Source organism: Hyla sarda, chromosome 7 (genome assembly GCF_029499605.1).
Source record: "Hyla sarda isolate aHylSar1 chromosome 7, aHylSar1.hap1, whole genome shotgun sequence".
In the NCBI taxonomy this organism is placed as follows: Eukaryota; Metazoa; Chordata; class Amphibia; order Anura; family Hylidae; genus Hyla; species Hyla sarda.
This window is the reverse complement of record NC_079195.1, coordinates 36,258,593-36,278,592: the sequence shown is the minus strand read 5'-3', so window position 1 is coordinate 36,278,592 and position 20,000 is coordinate 36,258,593. Positions and strand designations below refer to the sequence as shown.

The 20,000-nt window shown below is 43.6% G+C and overlaps 1 protein-coding gene across 1 annotated transcript in view; it reads left to right on the top strand.

Moving 5' to 3' along the window:
* Nucleotides 1–20,000, top strand: part of LOC130282005 (neurotensin receptor type 1-like) — a 113,951-nt gene that overhangs the window by 5,945 nt on the left and 88,006 nt on the right. Inside the window, exon 2 of the mRNA XM_056529828.1 lies at nucleotides 12,121–12,506. The gene's annotated coding sequence lies outside the window, so the exon portion shown is untranslated. The remainder of the gene's footprint in view (nucleotides 1–12,120; nucleotides 12,507–20,000) is intronic.

The window sequence follows — 20,000 nt, the reverse complement described above, 5'->3', positions numbered from 1 at the left end:
CAACTCTTGTATATTGTAGCATGTCAGCATATATTAGTGTGGTGTCCATCTCTTCAGTGTAAGAACCAGAGCTGTGTGGAGATTCCTGCATAAGATGGGTGCTGGGTGATTGGGGATAGGTGATGGGTGCTGGGTTATTGGGGATGGGTGATGGGTGCTGGGTTATTGGGGATGGGTGATTGGTGCTGGGTGACTGGTGCTGGGTGATTGGTGCTGGGTGATTGGTGCTGGGTGATTGGTGCTGGGTGACTGGTGCTGGGTGATTGGTGCTGGGTGACTGGTGCTGGGTGATTGGTGCTGGGTGATGGGTGATTGGGGATGGGTGATTGGGGATGGGTGATTGGGGATGGGTGATTGGTGATGGGGGATGGGTGATTGGTGATGGGTGCTGGGTGATTGGGGATGGGTGATTGGTGATGAGTGCTGGGTGATTGGTGCTAGGTGATTGGTGCTAGGTGATTGGGGATGGGTGATGGGGGATGGGTGATGGGGGATGGGTGCTGGGTGATTGGTGATGGGTGATTGGGTGATTGGGGATGGGTGATTGGTGATGGGTTTTGTCATATAGAAGTCAGACCGGGGCATATAGGGGAGATTTATTAAAACCTTTGCAGAGGAAAATCCTTCTGCAAAACGATCTGATTGGTTGCTATGGGCGATTGCACCGCTCTTTCTCTGCACAGGTTTTGGGGGGGGGGGGCAGTTTGGTGCAGCGCTAATTGCAAGGGGGGGTGGCGGTTGGTGCTGTCAGCGCTGAGGACCGGGGGGGGGGGTTGTGGTTTGGGATGCTGTCAGCGCTGCGGACCGGGTGAGTGCTAGCTGTCAGCGCCAACTGAGGACCGGGGGGGAGGGTTGGGGGGTGCTGTCAGCGCTAACTGAGGACCGGAGGGGAGGGTTGGGGGGTGCTGTCAGCGCTAACTGAGGACCGGGGGGGGGTGCTGTCAGCGCTAACTGAGGACCGGGGGGGGGTGCTGTCAGCGCTAACTGAGGACCGGGGGGGGGGGGGTGCTGGCAGGGTGGTGTCTAGTATAGTTTCCCCTCATTAGGTTGGCAGTATAGTTCCCCAACATTAGGTTGTCAGTATAGTTCCCCCACATTAGGTTGTAGTTCCCCCACATTAGGTTGTAGTTCCCCCACATTAGGTTGGCAGTATAGTTCCCCCCACATTAGGTTGTAGTTCCCCCACATTAGGTTGGCAGTATAGTTCCCCCCACATTAGGTTGTAGTTCCCCCAAATTAGGTTGGCAGTATAGTTCCCCCACATTAGGCTAGCAGTATAGTTCACCCCCCCCCCCCCCCACATTAGGTTGGCAGTATAGTTCCCCCACATTAGGTTGGCAATATAGTACACCCACATTAGGCTAGCAGTATAGTTCCCCCCACATTAGGTTGGCAGTATAGTTCCCCCCACATTAGGTTGGCAGTATAGTTCCCCCACATTAGGTTGTAGTTCCCCCACATTAGGTTGGCAGTATAGTTCCCTCCCCCCTATTAAGTTGGAAGTATAGTTCCCCCACATTAGGTTGTAGTTCCCCCACATTAGATGCAGTATAGTTCCCCACATTAGGTGCAGTACAGTTCCCCCACAGACATACAGCCTTCAGCCATATACAGTGTATGGCTGGAGGCTGCATGCCTGTGTACTGCCCCACTTCAGTGCTCCGACCACCGCTCCTCCAGTCAGCCATCACAATCTACTGCTATGGCCTATAGGCCACAGCAGTAGGTCCCGGGACCGGAGGAGCAGTGTTCAGAGCACCGAAGCTGACGTGCCGCTGGTAACTTACCATGCCGGCCAGCGCACCTCCTCCTCCTCGATGCTCTGCCCCTCCATTCCTATGGGCGCACGCATGGGATTTCAGTGACATCCCTGCGTGTGCTACCTCCCCCTGTGTTTTTAAAGTTAACGCAGGGCCGCAGAAAGGTAACCGGGAAATCCTTGTGTCCCAAAAAGATCTTTTGGGACACATGGATGTCCTGAATGTGAGGGGGAAATTAATCTCAATTGCCCCGTTGACTCCCCCCCCCCCCGCCCGATCCGCCACTGAGCAGCCCACAGGGGGCTCATTGGGATTTGGGGGCCCTTGCCCAGTTTTCCCCGCCTTAATGCCGGCCCTGAGGTCCACAGGGCATACGGCAGGTTTTGAAGTTCTTCTGCCTAATCAGGCTGCCGGAGAGTTGAAACGTGATGTGAATCTTCACATTACTGTTGCAGCTAACCATCTCTACTATTAAAATGTGGAATACATCCCAATCAGACCTTAGGAACAGCGCCTTATCTCCTTAACCCCTTAAGGACTCAGGGTTTTTCCGTTTTTGCACTTTCGTTTTTTCCTCCTTACCTTTTAAAAATCATAACCCTTTCAATTTTCCACCTAAAAATCCATATTATGGCTTATTTTGTGCGTTGCCAATTCTACTTTGCAGTGACATTAGTCATTTTACCCAAAAATGCACGGCAAAACGGAAAAAAAAATCATTGTGCGACAAAATCGAAAAAAAAACGCCATTTTGTAACTTTTGGGGGCTTCCGTTTCTACGCAGTGCATATTTCGGTAAAAATTACACCTTATCATTATTCTGTAGGTCCATACGGTTAAAATGATACCCTACATATATAGGTTTGATTTTGTCGTACTTCTGGAAATAATTAATAACTACATGCAGGAAAATTTATACGTTTAAAAATGTCATCTTCTGACCCCTATAACTTTTTTATTTTTCCACGTACGGGGCGATATGAGGACTCATTTTTTGCGCCGTGATCTGAAGTTTTTATTGGTATGATTTTTGTTTTGATCGGACTTTTTGATCACTTTTTATTCATTTTTTAATGTTATAAAAATGACCAAAATACGCTTTTTTGGACTTTGGAATTTTTTTGCGCGTACGCCATTGACCGTGCGGTTTAATTAATGATATATTTTTATAGTTCGGACATTTACGCACGCGGCGATACCACATATGTTTATTTTTTTTTTTTTTTACACTGTTTTATTTTTTTTATGGGAAAAGGGGGGTGATTCAAACTTTTATTAGGGAAGGGGTTAAATGACCTTTATTAACACTTTTTTTAACTTTTTTTTTTGCAGTGTTATAGGTCCCATAGGGACCTATAACACTGCACACACTGATCTCTCATCCTGATCCCAGGCGTGTATTAACACGCCTGTGATCAGCATTATCGGCGCTTGACTGCTCCTGCCTGGATCTCAGGCACGGAGCAGTCATTCGTCGATCGGACACCGAGGAGGCAGGTAAGAGCCCTCCCGGTGTCCGATCAGCTGTTCGGGACGCCGCGATTTCACCGCGGTGGTCCCGAACAGCCCGACTGAGCAGCCGGGATACTTTCAGTTTCACTTTAGAAGCGGCGGTCAGCTTTGACCGCCGCTTCTAAAGGGTTAATACCGCACATCGCCGCGATCCCGGCCGTTGATTAGCGCCGGTACCAACGCGATATGATGCGGAATCGCGGCGCGATCCCGCTTCATATCGCGGGAGCCGGCGCAGGACGTAAATATACGTCCTGCGTCGTTAAGGGGTTAAAGGGGTACTCCGGTCGAAAACTTTTTATTTTTATTTTTAATCAACTGGTGCCATAAAGTTAAACAGATTTGTAAATCACTTCTATAAACAAAATCTTAATCCTTTCAGTACTTATTAGTGGCTGTATACTACAGAGGAAATTCTTTTCTTTTTGGATTTCTCCAGAGCAGGAGAAAATCCCCATATGCTGCTCTGGACAGTTCCAAAAATGGACAGAGGTGTCAGCAGAGAGCAATGTGGTCGTGACAGAAAAGAAATCCAAAAAGAAAATAATTTCCTTTGTAGTATACAGCCGCTAATAAGTAGTGGAAGGATGTAGACTTTTTAATAGAAGTCATTTACATTTTCCACCGGAGTACCCCTTTAAAGAATAAAGGACTTGGGCATGTTAAAATCCCCTGACATTTGCCATTGGGGGACAGTCATGAGGTCCTGATAGACAATAATATGCTGACAGATACCACTGATATTGGGGTTCACCCAATTCCATATGATGTTTAAAGGGGTACTCCGGTGGAAAACAATTTTTTTCATATCAACTGGTGCCAGAAAATAAATAGATTTGTAAATTGCTTCTATTAAAAAATCTTAATCCTTCTAGTACTTATCAGATACTGTCTGTCTGCTCCACAGGAAGTTGAGCTTTTCTTTCCAGTCTGACCACAGTGCTCTCTGCTGACACCTCTGTCCATGTCAGGAACTGTCCAGAGCAGGAAAGGTTTGCTATGGGGATTTACTCCTGCTCTGGACAGTTCCTGACATGGACAGAGATGTCAACAGAGAGCATTGTGGTCAGACTGGAAAGAACTACACAACTTCCTCTGTAGCATACAGCAGCAGATAATTACTGGAAGGCTTAAGATTTTTTTTTTTTTTTTTTTTTTAATAGAAGTCATTTCCAAATCTGTTTAACTTTCTGGAGCCAGTTAATTTGAAAAAAATAGTTTTCCACCAAAGAACCCCTTTAAACATTATTTTACATACTGTAGCAACTTACCTATTGTACCAGTCATATTAAAATAACACAATGATTATATAAGATTATATATTTCTAAAGCCATTGTTCCAACATGTAATTTCAGGACAAAAAAAAAAAACGCCCAACAGAAAAATTAATAAAACTAGAACCACAACTTCCTTCCATAATACAATACAATATGACAATGGATATTAAGCCTGAAACAGAATTACTTTCTCCAAACCACCCAAGGAGCCGAGAAGGAAAAAAATCAAACATATCATAAAAAGTTTCTGATGGGAAATAACAATTGTTGTATATTCTTATAATAAATCATTGATTCAAAAGGGAAAGTGAAAAACTGGAAAAATGAAACTTTTATTGACTCTCACTGTTGGGTCACTTAGCAATCATCTGTCAGGTAACCTGCGGCCAGTGTTTAGCCTCATGAGGACCAGGCCCTTTTTTGGGCTTAAGAAGCAAAAATAAATTTGAAAAAGTAAAATGTTTGCAAGCACACAAGGCCTTATTTAGTGGAGCATGTACTTTCTATTGTGGTGACCCAGTGCAGGATGTTGTCCTGTAAGGTAAATGTTGCCTCAGGCACTTCCAGTGACACTGTTCTGGGCCCGCTACTCTAGGGTAAATTGTATTTTGTTATCCTGTAATTTTGTGTTATGCAAGTGTTTATCAGAGTTACTTGTATATTTAAAGGGTACCTCTCACCAAATAAACTTTTGATATATTTTAGATTAATGAATGTTGAATAACTTTCCAATAGCATGTTAATGAAAAATATGCTTCTTTCTATTGTATTTTTCCTGATCAGTCCTGTCAACAAGCATTTCTGACTCATGCTGGAGTCCTAAACACTCAGAGCTGCCAGCCTGCTTTGTTCACAGCCAAACAGACTGTGAACAAAGCAGGCTGGCAGCTCTGAGTGTTCTCCTTTGTGAACAAAGCAGACTGGCAGCTCGTAGTGTTTAGGACTCCAGCACGAGTCTGAAATGCTTGCTGCCAGGACTGGTAGGGAGACCCCTAGTGGTCATTTCTTCAAAGTGGAAAATTAAATAGAAAGAAGCATATTTTTTAATAACATGCAATTGTGAAGTTATTCTGCATACATTAATCTATAATATATCAAAAGTTTTTTTGATGAGAGGTACCCTTTAAAGGGGTACTCCGCTCCCAGCGTTCGGAACGTTTTGTGATGTCACTTCCATGCCCCTTGTGACATCACATTTAAAAGAAGGCAGAAGAAAGCTAGCAACTATAAATAATGCACTCCACGAATAAAAATATATGTGCAAACAAATATCTTTATTAATTACATATATGAACTGACAAAAAAGGAGAGCAAACAATTAAAATCATTTAAAAACCCCAATATTCCGGCGGAGGAATATAATCCTGCAACGCCCACCCCACACTAGAGAAAATAACCCATGAAGGAGAATGGAGGCAGTCCCCGACACAAAAGCACAATACAAATTATTATAAATATATCTGTAATCGCGCAAGAGCTTCACAATTGCAAATCAAAACAGACCTGTAGCCAACACTGGCCCTCATTTACTATTCTAAACCCGATTTGTTTTGTCGGGTTTTTTTGGCGCATCTTTGTCTGTGACATGTCGCAGACATCGTGCGCCAGTCTGCGACATGATGCGACATTTTTTTCCCGACGGACCCGATGTGGATTCTCCCAAACCCGAAAAAGGGGCGTAACCCGACATTTCTGAGCTTTCCCACGTATTTATAAAGGTTTCCAACCCGAATTTGTTGAATTTTTGTGGATTTTTTCCCGACAACTCAGAGGAGTTGGAAACCAAAACCAACAAAAACCACGTGCGACAAACAAGATGCGACATAATAATAAATACCAGGGGAAAAAAGCAGTCGGGTAAGAAAGCAACATAGACTTACAACCCGATTTTCTAAGTAAATGAGGGCCAATGTCCACAATAGCAACAAATAATCCCAGTGCCCCTAGACACTACATGTAAAGTATCAAGATTCACTGAAAATGTATATAAGGTGCAGACTAATTACAGGATAATAACTGCATGTAGGTGAGTATAAGTTGTTGGCCTGTAGCATCTAGCAGCTTATACTCACCTACATCCAGTTATTTTCCTGTAATTAGTATGTATGAAAGAAAGGGGACACTGGCACCAAAGCCTCTATCAAAGGCATCAGTAGGAAATATGCGGAACAATGCAGTTTTACTTCTGTGTTTCTTAAAGGGATTATCCAGGCAAAAACTTTTTTATATATATCAACTGGCTCCAGAAAGTTAAACAGATTTGTAAATTACTTCTATTAAAAAATCTTAATCCTTCCAATAGTTATTAGCTTCTGAAGTTTTCTGTCTAACTGCTCTATGATGATGTCACGTCCCGGGAGCTGTGCATGATGGGAAAATTTCCCCATAGGAACTGCACAACTCCCGGGACGTGAGTCATCATTGAGCAGTTAGACAGAAAACAACTACTCAACTTCAGAAGCTAATAACTATTGGAAGGATTACGATTTAATTTACAAATCTGTTTAACTTTCCGGAGCCAGTTGATATATAAAAAAAAAGTTTTTGCCTGGAATACCCCTTTAAGCTGAATGGCCCGTGTATGATGTTCCGTCGGGGGTGCTCACAGGAAATACAAGTTCACATACCGTATTTTTCGCCCTATAGGACGCTCCGGCATATAAGACGCACCCAATTTTAAATGAAGAAAATCTAGAATACAATGTAAAGTATAGGTCACAGTGATCTTCAACCAGCGGACCTCCAGATGTTGCAAAACTACAACTCCCAGCATGCCCGGACAGCCATTGGCTGTCCGGGCATGCCAGGAGTTGTAGTTTTGCAACATCTGGCGGTCCACAGGTTGTAGACCACTGGTATAGGAGGTAATACTCACGTGTCCCCGGACCCTATGCTCTGGATGTCGCTCCATCGCTGTCGCCGCGTCCCTGGGGTGTCCCCGTTGCACCGGAACGTCTCTGCTGCCCGGTATCCTTGCTCTTCGTGCGCGACGACATGATGACGACGAAGGAGAGCGCCGGCCATGCAGGGGATCCCGGCACGGAGCAGACACCGAAGAGGCAGGTAAGGTCCCTCCCGATGCAGCCGGGTTAGTGTCACTTTCGCTTCAGACGCGGCGGTCAGCTTTGATCGCCACGTCTGAAGGGTTAATACAGGGCATCACCGTGATCGGTGATGTCCTGTATTAGCCAGCGGGTCCCGGCCCTTGATGGCCACAGGGACCGCCGCAATAGGTGTGTATTCGCCGTATAAGACGCACCAACTTTTCCCCCCCAGTTTTGGGGAAGAAAAAGTACGTCTTATACGGCGATAAATATGGTATATATCTTCGCAAAGAAGTAGAAGAATTGGAGCACTCACCCCACATTTATCTTGAACAGACTTTATTCCATCTTAGATGCAACATGACATGGTAGGAGCAGGATAGACGGGTGCGGACAAGAGGCTCCCCCACCTGTCTGTTCCCCCAGCCTCTTGTCCGCACCCGTCTATCCTGCTCCTACCATGTCATGTCGCATCTATGATGGAATAAAGTCTTTTTCAGATAAATCTGGGGTGAGTGGTCCAATTCTTCTATTTCTTTGCGAAGATATTTTCCTGTAATTAGTTTGCACCTTATATACATTTTCAGTGAATCTTGATACTTTACATGTAGTGTCTAGGGGCACTGGGATTATTTGTTGCTATTGTGGACATTGTTGGTTACAGGTCTGTTTTGATTTGCAATTGTGAAGCCCTTGTGTGGTGTCCCGGTGCCGCATCTTATACGGTACCTATGTATGTGTGGGTTCCCATAGCCAGAGTCCCTAGGACGTAGGTATCCCTGTTGTGTAGCCTTCCCCTTGTCGCCTCTATTCCAACTAATAGTTCAGTAATTTATGTAAGGTTGATGTAAATATGGTAATATAACTGTAAATAAATAGTTAATTACCTGTTCCATAGCGTTGCAGGACCAGCGGGTCATGTGACTAGGTAAAATCTATGGTATTCTGCTTGAGGACCTTTGGATGCCCTGTGACGTAAGCAATCCCATTACTCTGTGTAATGGTGAATGACAGATGTTCGGACCAATCGGATTCACCCCGCCCCCTGCCCATATAAGGGAGCGGCGGCCATGTTTTCTCTCTCTTGTTCCTGGGCTGTCAAACGAGAAGGATCTGTGCAGCAACTATCGCAGTGAGTTAGGTCCAAGCCTTGCGGCAACGGCTGGGTAATTCAGAATAGAGAGTGTATCAATCCCCAGACACTCTGCAGCATCACCGGACCTAATATAACCCCTAAATCCGGACGGATCTACAAATATCTACCCTAAATTCAGAGACTTTCTAAATAGCTCAAGGTCCGCAACAACTGTCAGTCACTGAGCGATATAAGGACTGTTTGTATGAGACTGTTACTGTGCCGTGGATATTGCAAGCACTTCAGTAAAGTTATTCAAGTTCAAGTTCAATCTCCTTGTCGACCTTCAGTCATTTCATGCACCTATCGTTACTGGGAAGGGCGGCGATAGGCCGGAGCATTACCTCAGCATACCAGCCCTCAGCCTGGTGTCACGAACTATAGAGTTAACATTAACCCCTCATATACCGATATCATACCACCCCTACCATACACCCCCAAGGGCTACCACACAGATGATTACAGATATATTTATAATAATTTGTATTGCGCTTTTGTGTCGGGGACTGCCTCCATTCTCCTTTATGGGTTATTTTCTCTAGTGTGGGGTGGGTGTTGCAGGATTATACTCCTCCGCCGGAATATTGTGGTTTTTAAATGATTTTAATTGTTTGCTCTTCTTTTTTGTCAGTTCATATATGTAATTAATAAAGATATTTGTTTGCACATATATTTTTATTCTTGGAGTCCATCATTTATAGTTGCTAGCTTTCTTCTTCCTTCTGTTTATTGTATGTTGTTATAGCAGCTGTTTGCCCCCAGCGAATATTTATAGTGGCAGGTGGTGCCCGTCTTTGTACATATACCTTGTGACATCACGTCACGTCCCCTCAATGCAAGTCTCAATGTAAGTCCCATAGACTTACATTGAGGGGGCATGGTATGACATCACGAGGGGCACGGCAGTGACGTCACCATCCCGCCACCCACATCCAGCATTCTAAAGGAACGCCGGGTGCTTCACTTTGGATAGGGGATAAGATGTTTAGGGGTGGAGTACCCCTTTAAGGGAAGTAATGCAGAGGAAACCATGTGATCCTGATGCCCCAAGGGGATGCCCCCAAGCTTAATCCTTACATAGTGTAGGAGGGACGAGTTGTTCAGTTCCATCCTAGGAGTGGTGGTCTCGGGGAGGTGTGCCTGTCCTTCTGGTTTCACATTTCCCTGCAACCCCCAGCATTTCTACTTCAGCAGAGAGGCCATCAGTACAGTGATCCCTCAACTTACAATGTCCTCAACATACAATACTATCAACATACGATAGTCTTCTCTGGACCATTGTTACTTGAAACCAGACTCGCCATACAATGCTACAGACAGTCCAGATCTGTGAAATGTGTCAATGGCCGGAAGAACCGACTAATTAGAATGAGCATTTTACTGGTAAATCCCATGTATTACTGAAGTACTGTACTGACTGGTGTCTGGTAGCGCCCCCTACAGTACAGGGAGGTATTACATGTTCTGTACTCTTTACCTGTACCAGGGTTTGCTGCTCCTTTGGACACCAGGTGAGGTCGGCTCTATCTTACTTTTTTAGGACACTGTGTACTGTACAGGACCCCGAAGAAGCTCCTGTCCTCTACATAGACAGTGATTACAGCTCCCAGCAGCTCTTTCTTACTTTTATATGTAAGGATTTGCTTTATCTATATTAGTTATCTACTTATTTTTGTTTCATCCTGACTTTTTCCTATTTTTGGATGACATTTTGAGGCTTCAGAACCAATTACCAGGTTTCCATAGAGTTCTGGTCTCAACATACAATGGTTTCCCCATATAATGGTGGTCATCCTGGAACCAATTAATATTGTAACTTGAAGGACTACTTATATGGCTGCTTGGCTCATACCCTGGTTAACACCTAGGTGAATACTGGGAGCACTTGTGGTCCCCTAGTAGTTTCAGAGAAAAGGGATATTGAGCCTGGACCCTTGCAGGAGTCTTCTGGCTTGGAGGGAATGGGCAGGTGTGTTGTGGGGGGGGGGGTACCCCTCCTTTTGTAAAAGGGCTTGCGATAAGCTGCATCCTAGTGCAGGTTTCTTTTTGCCTGACGCGTTTGCACCTTTTCTTGCTCTGGGGTGAATTGAGCACGTTCTCCTCAGCTGAAGAAGAAAAGAAAACTCTTTCACAACAGCATCAAACAACAAGCCAAAAGAAAAGCGGACGAGTAGGAAAAAACATTTTACAAGATGACTTTTTCTGAATCGCCAGTAGTAAGGAGATTACATGAGGAGGAGGTTTGTTACAGTGTGTCACCCCAGTAGTAAGGAGATTACATGAGGAGGAGGTTTGTTACAGTGTGTCACCCCAGTAGTAAGGAGATTACATGATGAGGAGGTTTGTTACAGTGTGTCACCCCAGTAGTAAGGAGATTACATGAGGAGGAGGTTTGTTACAGTGTGTCACCCCAGTAGTAAGGAGATTACACGAGGAGGAGGTTTGTTACAGTGTGTCACCCCAGTAGTAAGGAGATTACATGAGGAGGAGGCTTGTTACAGTGTGTCACCCCAGTAGTAAGGAGATTACATGAGGAGGAGGTTTGTTAGTGTGTCACCCCAGTAGTAAGGAGATTACATGAGGAGGAGGTTTGTTACAGTGTGTCACCCCAGTAGTAAGGAGATTACATGAGGAGGAGGTTTGTTACAGTGTGTCACCCCAGTTGTAAGGTGATTACATGAGGAGGAGGTTTGTTACAGTGTGTCACCCCAGTAGTAAGGAGATTACATGAGGAGGGGGTTTGTTACAGTGTGTCACCCCAGTAGTAAGGAGATTACATGAGAAGGAGATTTGTTACAGTGTGTCACCCAAGTAGTAAGGAGATTACATGAGGAGGAGGTTTGTTACAGTGTGTCACCCCAGTAGTAAGGAGATTACATGAGGAGGGGGTTTGTTACAGTGTGTTACCCCAGTAGTAAGGCGATTACATGAGGAGGGTTTTTGTTACAGTGTGTCACCCCAGTAGTAAGGAGATTACATGAGGAGGTTTGTTACAGTGTGTCACCCCAGTAGTAAGGAGATTACATGAGGAGGTTTGTTACAGTGTGTCACCCCAGTAGTAAGGAGATTACATGAGGAGGGGGTTTGTTACAGTGTGTCACCCCAGTAGTAAGGAGATTACATGTGGAGGAGGTTTGTTACAGTGTGTCACCCCAGTAGTAAGGAGATTACATGAGGAGGGGGTTTGTTACAGTGTGTCACCCCAGTAGTAAGGTAATTACATGAGGAGGTTTGTTACAGTGTGTCACCCCAGTAATAAGGTGAGGCGTGTCAAATGACGGAGCCAATGTGCAGGGTCAAGGGGCGGCAAAATTCCTTGCACCAGGCCTGAGCGACACCTGCTACTTCCTCGATTTGCATAACCTTACGGCTTGTCCTCTTGGTGTTGCAGATTCATTGATGTTGTGTATAGGTGACGACCTTGATATGATGTCTGGTTGTGATTCAGCTCTACGTCAGAGATGCCTCATATTCCGGAACAATACTCGGATAGATGACATCACTCGGATGCTTCTTTCTTACCCTTCCAAGGATTTCCTCCAGCATCTTTCTCCTTCTCTCCAGTAGCCAATGGGCAGCGCAGGTAAAGACGAGGTTTATATACAGTAAGTGCTCGGTGATCCATAACATAGGAGAACACTGCTGCCTCCCACATCTGCCCTCTCCCTGCATCCTGTAGTAAATGCATTTAATTCGGAGAGCGACTGCTGAATAGAAGATTCTCTGCTGTCGACAGGCACCAGACGGAGCCACATCACCGCAGCTCTACAGCCCAAAGTAAGTAGCAACTCATTCATCATCCCCGTGTGTCAGTCATTTATATTCCTTACATTATATCCATAACATTTCCTCCGGCTGATACATGTGTCTAAGAACATCTTCAATTCCATCTCTTCAATGTAACCTATTTTATACACCCATTGACTGGAGCCCTGAATGACATTTTAGGATCCAGGAAAAATCTTGCAATCGAAAAGTGATTGGGAACATTGTGGTTGTCCGGATATTTAAGGGAATAATTTTTAATTTTTTTTATATTTAGATCAAGATACTTGGTATTAGTTTACTTCATATTATGGGATAAAAAAATGTTATTTAAAGAGAACATAAAAGAAGATTCCCTTTACGTGTTTGATCCAAAAATTGTATATTTATGGCTTTTGTGTAATCAACAATTTGGGGGAGTATATTGTCCTTTTCTCCAGGCTTGTGGGGGCGCTTACTAGAACTAGTCAGATCCTAGTTATATGGCTTGGGTGAGCCTCATTTGTTACACTATAATTATTATTATTATTATTGTATTATTATTGTCTGATTACTATGATTATTATTATCATTATTATTATTGTCTGATTATTATGATTAATATTATCATTATTATTATTATTGTCTGATTATAATGATTATTATTATCATCATTATTATTATTATTATTGTATTATTGTCTGATTATTATGATTATTATTATCATTATTATTATTATTATTGTATTATTGTCTGATTATGGTTATTATCATTATTATTATTATTGTATTATTATTGTCTGATTATTATGATTATTATTATCATTATTATTATTGTCTGATTATTATGATTATTATTATCATTATTATTGTATTATTGTCTGATTATGGTTATTATTATCATCATTATTATCATTATTATTATTCTGTGCAGTTTCCTTCATATCTTTTAACTTGAATTAGATTTTTGGGGTAAAAGTATAATACGCTTTGCACATATGACTTAATTCTCGGAGAAAGGGTTGGATCCCCCATTTTTTATGCTAAATATTTTTTCTCTTAAGCAATTTTTCCCCAACCAATGTACCTCCAGCTGTTGCAAAACTACATCTCCCAGCATGTCCAGACAATAGTATGCAATGTTATTAAACCGGTATGACTATAGACCAGTGGTCTTCAACCTGCGGACCTCCAGATGTTGCAAAACTACAACTCCCGTTGGCTGTCCGGGCATGCTGGGAGTTGTAGTTTTGCAACATCTGGCGGTCCGCAGGTTGAAGACCACTGGTATAGACTATATTTGCCTTTTCGTGCACAAAATATCTGGTATTTAACAACACTATCTGCTGAAAGTGTTAATGGGGGAAACTGATCCTTTTACTAAAAGACTGAAGAACAGATCGCAAAACTAATGTTAATTTGTGCATCCTTTGTTAATTAAGTGTATCTTTACTTTCAAATGAATTTTATACACCTGCATGATTTTGTTACATGGTATTTTTGCTGCACTAATTGCTGTTTTTGAGCCCCTGAGAGGCTACTCCTTGGTGCACAGCTATTTCTCATTCTCTCTATTTTTGGGGTACAGGACCAGAGCTCTGTTTGCCCGTAGTACTCACACCTGGACTTCCTTTCCCTTATGACATTAGATTAACAGTGCAACAATATATAAATGGCATGAAGGGATGAGGTTACTGATGCATTTGTTTTGCTAGGTGCTATGTGAACAGAAAGGAAAACTGTAACAGCATCAAAGCACTGAAAGGGTTACATTACAAAAGCAGCCCTGTTCTAAGAAGTGAACTGATGATGATGATGATGATAACCTATTGGGAGGAGGAGAGGAGATTACAGCAAAAAAGGGGTTACACCGCAAAAGCAGCCCTGGTCTAAGAAGTGAACTGCTGCTAATGATAAGCTATGGGAGGTTGAGAGGGGATTACAGCAAGAAATGGGTTACATCATAAAAGCAGCCCTGTTCCAAGTTGCAAACTGCTAATGATAATGGCTAGCTACACAATCCAGAACTTTATGGATGGTCAGAGATATGAGAGAAGCCTTGATTCTGAGTTCCATTTTGTCTCTCTGCTTCCAGAGACAGAATTCCCCTAACAAAAGGCAGCAAGCAGCAGTTTGCACGGAAGTAAGACGCTTAGTTGCAATGACTTTAGATATATTTTTTTAGGAGTCATTTTATTAACAATAATACTAATATTTTTTAAATAGTGCCAACAGATTGAGCAGCACTTCACAATTTTGGGGGTATAATTAAAGACAGGTATCAGACGTTACAATATTTTAAACTAAATATTTAACCCTTTCCCGCAAATGTACGTATATGCACGTGCATCAAACATGGTGGGTCCTGATTGCTATCAGCCAATCACCAATCGGGCTGATGGCCGGCATTAACCCTTTATACGCCGCGATCAAAGTTGATTGCGGCATCTAAAAGCAGTTATTTCCATTCCCAGCTAGCTCAGTGGGCTGATCGGGACTGCCACGGCGAAACCGCGCCATCACGATCAGCTGAGAGGATGGGGGGAGGTCTCTTACCTTCCTCCCGGCCGTCTGATCGGGGCTCCAACCATGGGTTCAGCTTTGCCAGGCTGAAGCAATGGAGCACCGATAACACTGATCAGTGCTTTCCCATGGAGAAGCATTGATCGGCGTATGCAATCTAGAGATTGCATGTTATAGTCCCCTCTAGGGACAAAAATAAGTGTAAAAAAAATAAATATGCCTTCCCTAATAAAAGTTTAAATCACCCTCCTTTTCGCGTTTAAAAAAAAAATTTAAATTAAACCTAAACATATGGTATTGCCACGTGCGTAAATGTCCAAATTAATAAAATATAATGTTAATTAAACCGCATGGTCAAAGCTGCAAGTGTAAAAAAATTCTAAACTCCAGAAATGCGTATTTTTAGTTACCTTATATACTAGACAAAAATGAATAAAACGCGATCAAAAGGAGCCATCAACATGAAAATGGTCCCTATAAAAACTTCATCATGGGGCAAAAAAATTTGCCCTCATACATACCTATATATGGAAAAATAAAAAAGTTATAGGGATCAGAAGATGATAATTTTAAACATTCTAATTTTGGTGCATGTAGTTATAATTTTTTAAAAGTAGTAAAATAAAATAAAATAAAACCTATTTTATTTTATGGTGTCATTTGTACTGTACAGTGCACTGCGTAGAATCGGAAGCCCCCAAAATGTACAAAATGGCGGGGGGGGGGGGGGTTCAATTTTCCCCCATAAATATTTTTTTTTCTGATTTTGCTGTAGATTTTGGAAAAAAACAAAAAGTGCAAAAATGAAAAATGGCCCGAGAGGGAAGGGGTTAAACATTAAATTGGAAAGAAAAGTGTCCATATAAAAGAATAGTATGACTAGTATAATGGTCTGCTTGGTGTTACAGCATTCAAGTGAATGAAGCTGAATTCCAATACCAGGCACAGGCTATGCACAGGGGTGGCACTGTTTATGTGCAGGAAAAAAAGCACAAACATTGTACATGATCTCTTACACTGACATAGTATGATGCATGTTTTAGATCTTACTATCAGAGTGGGAGATATAAGGCAATAATAACACTTGTCCTCATGTGAAGTCCTCATATCCCATCCTCATATCCCGACCTCATGTCCCGTCATCATATCCCGACCTCATGTCCTGACCTCATATCCCGACCTCATGTCCCGTCCTCATATCCCGTCCTCATATCCCGTCCTCATATCTCGTCCTCATATCCCGACCTCATATCCCGACCTCATATCCCATCCTCATATCCCGTCCTCATATCCCGTCCTCATATCCCGTCCTCATATCCCGACCTCATATCCTGGCCTCATGTCCCAACCTCCTATCCCAATCTCATATCTCATCCTCATATTCCATCTTTATATTATCCCAACTTCATATTTTGTCCTCATAATCCGTCCTCAGTTGAGGCTGAGTTGTAATAAAGAGATTGTGGTTGAAGGACCTGTGATGTGGGTGTATTGTGCAATAATGGTGTTTTCAGCCTTGACTCGAAAAAAAAAAGGGGGTCTGAAAATAGAAGGGTTAAGACTTACGGGAAGGCGTGGCTTGCCGGATGAACCGGCACACTCACCAGGAAATGCAGAGTGGAGCTTGTGGAGTAAGGTAGCGAAAGACCCATAGACCCTGACCATAGCAAATCGGAGTGGGTGAGGGATAGGTCGTAAGTAACAAGTCTGCAAACTTTCCTCAAATATCTCAAGTAATTTTTTATTGATACTGGAACATACATACATATACACATACATACATACATACATACATATACACATATATACATACATATACACATACATACATACATACACATACATACATATACACATACATACATATACACACACATACATATACACATAAATATACACATACATACATATACACATACATATACACATACATACATACATATACACATACATACATATATACATATACACATACATATACACATACATACATATACACATACATACATATACACATACATACATACATACTGTGACGATCCGTCTTGGGGATTAGCTCTGGGATCGTCCTGGACCATGCCACAGGATGCGTTTCTTCTCAATAAACCAGCAAACAAACGCTTATAATGCAAATCTGGCACCTTGCCAGTTTTATTAGACAGGTTGCAGGGAAAGAAATAAACAAAAAGCAGGAACAAAACAAAATCCTAGACCGTCTGGTCACTGACTAAACAGATCAGCTTGTCCTGACTAACAACCGCTGAGCTTCCCTCAGCCGGTTAAACATATGTCCCCTGCAACCTTCTACTCACAATTCATGTCACTCTCTTTGAGCCACTCATAGCTCGGGCTGTGTACTCCTCAGCAGCCTCTGTCTCCCCCCTACAGCCCACATGCTGTCTCCTAGGAAGAGCCCACATTAGACTGAGTCTCCATCTCATATACACCTCCCTTCCCTCCTGCCTCATTACTTAAGAAGCAGGTGAGAGCTTCTGCAGGATGAGTCAAGGAAATACACCCTTTCCTTGCCACCCTGCCACATATCCCCCCCCCCCTTTGCTCAGACCACCGGGAAGATGCACATATATTTGAAAGGCAGAAACCATCTGCCCTTCCTTTCTCTTGGACAACTTTTGTCCCACAGTCTCTGAAGTCCTTGACTTTTTTCTTCCGGACTTTTACCAGCCACCAATTGCAAGTCTCTCGGTCACACCTCTCCAGTACCAGGTTCTTCACCCTGGTGTGCGCAGGGTTATTGAAATTAAGGAGTGAGAGGACCGATGCTTCTAACCTTTGTCTTCTTCTTGCTTGCCGGACCTCTGCTTCAGAGAATCTTTCGGCCTCAGTGGCTTCACCAACCACTGTCTTGTTCTCTGTACCGTCAGAGGACCTCTGACACGGGTCCATCTCAGTTTCAACTTTAGAGGACTTCCCACCTGGTTTCACCTCAGTCTTGACTTCAGTGGATTTCTCACATGGTTTCACCTCATCCCATCCAGCTTTCTCTTCAGGGGCACCAGCTTCCTCAGGTTTGGCTTCAGAGTCTTTGGCTCCTTCAGATTCTTGTGTAGAATCAGCTTCTACTACTGCAGCTTCTTCAGGCTTACTCTTCTCTTCACCTGTAGCTTCAGTTGTGCCATTTTCTTTACTCACAGCTTTTGAGGTGGACTCTGGTTTAGCTTCTGCTTCAGAGGATTTCTCTGCCTCAGCATTACCTTCAGAATTTTTGGTTTAGCTTCTGATCAGGTTCAGAGGATTTCCCACCTCTCTTCTCCTTAGTCTCCACTTCAGAGGATTTCCCACCAGGTTTCAGCTCAGTCCTAGCTTCAGGGGACTTCTTACAGGACTTCACCTCAATCTTAGCTTTAGAGGACTTTTTGGCAATCAGAGAAAGCATAACTGTATCCTGTAACTTCGGCCCCAGAAGCCTTTCTTGAGCCAATTCCACCATAGCTTGGTCTCTGCTCTCTATTAGGACTTCCTGGTCCTCTTCCTTTTTCTCACATTTTCGCTGCTTACACTGGAGCTTAGCGGACTTCATCCTCTCACTGTCAATTAACTCTGTCAAGTCCCTGACAGTATCTTCCGAAGACAGCAATTGTTTCCTCAATTGTTCATTGTCCGCCAGCACAGCCACCTGCTCGTAGAGTTGCGCTCCCAGCAAAACCAAGGCAGCTACGTGGGACCTTCTGCGCGTTTCGTTCTGCGCTTCCAGGCTCTCTTTTAAGATCTTCATGTCATCTTCCAGCTTTATATATTTCAGCTGCTCACTCTTGAGTTGTGCAGAGTTCATCTTCTCACTGTCCAGCAACTGTTTCTTGGACTTCTCTAACTCATTGATAGATTTTCCACTCTCACCAATCTGTTCAGATAAATCTGAGATCTCCTGTTGCAAGTTCTTGTTTTCATGTTTCAGAGTCTCAACTTGTTCCAGGGCCTCCTCATACTGCTCACGGAGCAAGTCATTGTCATGACGAGCAGATTGAAGAGCATGTGCAAGGGCATTCTTCCCCTTGACTTCCTCCTCAAGTTGTCTCTTAGCTTTAGAGACACTCTCCAGATTGCTGGCAAGAGCCTCAACTTCCATCTTCATTTCATTCTTCTCTTTTTCTATTTTTTCCATGGCTACCAGGCTAGCCTTGTGATCACTCTGCAGAGCCTGATATGCACCATGTAGAAGACTCACTTCTTCTTCCTGGAATGACATCCGCTTGGCCAGACTCTCCACTTCACTCTCCTTGCTGCTCACAAGACCCTGGGAGCGGGACAGTTCATCCTGCAGAGCCACAAACTCACTTCTGTGATGCTCCATGACTTTTTCCAGCTGAAGCCTCGCTTCTTGCTCTTTTTTAAAGTCAGCAAGTGATTTGTCCCTCTCCTGTGTCAAGCGATGTACCTCTTTCTTTCTCCATCAACTTCACAGAAACCATCTGCAGGGATTCTTCCAGATTCTGGATCTGCTCCAGTTTTTTCCCAAGGCCAGCTCGTCTTTTCCGAGACCTTTTACTGACAGCGGTCTCCTCACTCTTGCTGTTAGACCTTGAGACATCCTCTGGTCCTCTGTCAGACACTCGACCCAGCTCTTCTCAGTCTCTAGATGAAGTCTCCCCCTTTTTCGGGGTTGCGGCCACTTGTGCCTCATTATTATCATCCACAACAGGTGCCACTGACATCTGGCACTCTTCCTCTCCCACCATGTTGGCAACTCTGGAGACTCTCGCTAAACACTCCCCTCGGACCGGCAATCCCTTGGCGGTAAGTTTGTTGCCCCTAGCAATAACTCCAATGGCTCTTGGCACCAGCGAGTCAGGGAGATTCCTGATCAGTTCCTCTGTACTGTCTCTCGGCTTCTTGGCAGACTTTTCTTTTGTCTTGTCACAGTCTCCTTCAGTTAGGACTCGTGGACTGTTCTTCAGCTCCCCTAGGGTCTGCTGACACTCCCACCTGACATATACCTAGGGTCTGCTGACACTCCCCGTTCTCATCCTCAGCTGAGTTACTGTCC